The 1,502-nt window shown below is 46.0% G+C and overlaps 1 protein-coding gene across 1 annotated transcript in view; it reads right to left on the reverse strand.

Annotated features, from left to right (window-relative positions):
* Positions 1-531, reverse strand: part of nfatc1 (nuclear factor of activated T cells 1) — a 55,198-nt gene extending 54,667 nt beyond the window's left edge. Inside the window, exon 1 of the mRNA XM_008331099.3 lies at positions 419-531. The gene's annotated coding sequence lies outside the window, so the exon portion shown is untranslated. The remainder of the gene's footprint in view (positions 1-418) is intronic.
* Positions 532-1,502: the final 971 nt, after the last annotated feature.

A 1,502-nucleotide genomic window follows, 5' to 3' on the forward strand; every position in this document is an offset into this window, starting at 1 on the left:
GTTACCACTCCATGGTTCCAGTTGTGTGTCAGTGAAACATGTGCTGTGGTAAACACTTCCATCCATCTGCTGTTCATAAACAGCCCTGCTGCCGACCGACTGCTGGACTGGACGTCCCACGTCACAGGTCTGCTGCTGGTTAGTGGACACCACGGGCGGGACGGATCCGGATCCACCACGGAGGGAGGTGCACGGGCCGTAAGGAGGAGCGACGCACCTCGGGTGGCGATGATGACGTTCAGTGTGTGTTTATAAATATTTGGTCGAATTAAACGAAAAACAACACTGAAAAGTTGGCCGCGCAGTGGGAGAGCGGTTAGTGCTTGTGCCTCACAGTGAAAGTGAGGCACAGTAACACTGGTAGGAATCACATGCCTTTTTACCCTCTACAATCATAAATCATATTTGAGTATTTCACCTGTTCACTCTAATTGAAGGTAGGTGTGAATGCTGGTTTGTCTCCTCAGGGTGTGACTGCGCCCTCACCTGACGACTGCTGGGATTGACTCCAGACACCAACGTCATCCTAGAAAGACATAAGAGAAAGAAGATGAGTGTAAAAAAAAATCTTCTCTGTAACTTTTTTTTACGTGAAGACCCTGAAGGTAACTCGTCGTTAAACCATTGACCGCTCCAGGACTATGAATCGTAGCGTGAGTTCATTTGTGATTTCTTGTCCCCCCAGAGAGACAACGAGTCCATGAAAAGGTCCATGCACCACACTTGAGAACCAACTTAGCTAAAACATTCGACGTGAAGCGGCCATAAAGTACTTGTCTTATTTTAACATCAACAAGTTATGGCTAATTCTAGCCTAGAATTTCTATTTTGATTAATTTTTTTTTTGCCAATGCTAGCACCAAACTAGCATGCGATAGCCTTACATTTGTTTTCTATTTGAAGGCTAACGTTGTCTAACCTTCGTCTGTGTGTTTTTTTAGGATTTTTACGAATGTTTACGTGGACAAATTCAAATACTTTGAAAGTATTTTGTTAATATCTGACTTTGATAAAAGTTGTTTAAAGTATTTTTTTCTCAGAGAGCAACAGAAAGACTTTTTGGCTAATCCCGCCGCTAATTTAATCCATCATCAGACCGCTGCCTTTGGAAGGATTTCCTGGAGCGTTGTCTCGTCAGACGGGGGTTAAAGTTAGGGTTCCTGGGGTCGGGGGTGGTCTCGCTGTCACGAAACCCACACTTTTCGTCGACTGCCATGTGGCCACAGCGGGGGGACGGCGAGGTTTGGTGGTGGATTCCCTGGTCTGTATGACGTGGTTTGGCGGCGGCGAGGTGGAAAAGACCTCAGCTTCTTTCTTTTTCCATAGTTCTAACCCTCAGAATCCAGAGTTCTGGCCCTGAGTCCTGTCTGAACGAAAACACGACGGAACGTTGGACAGTGTCGCGAGTTATTCATAAACGGAGGAAGAGGCGAAACAGAATTCTGGCTTCTCCGCTGCTGAATCACCTGCTTGTTTTGGAAAATCCAATTGGAAGAAGAAAG

This window comes from Cynoglossus semilaevis, chromosome 18, assembly GCF_000523025.1.
Source record: "Cynoglossus semilaevis isolate Cse_v1.0 chromosome 18, Cse_v1.0, whole genome shotgun sequence".
Taxonomy (NCBI): Eukaryota; Metazoa; Chordata; class Actinopteri; order Pleuronectiformes; family Cynoglossidae; genus Cynoglossus; species Cynoglossus semilaevis.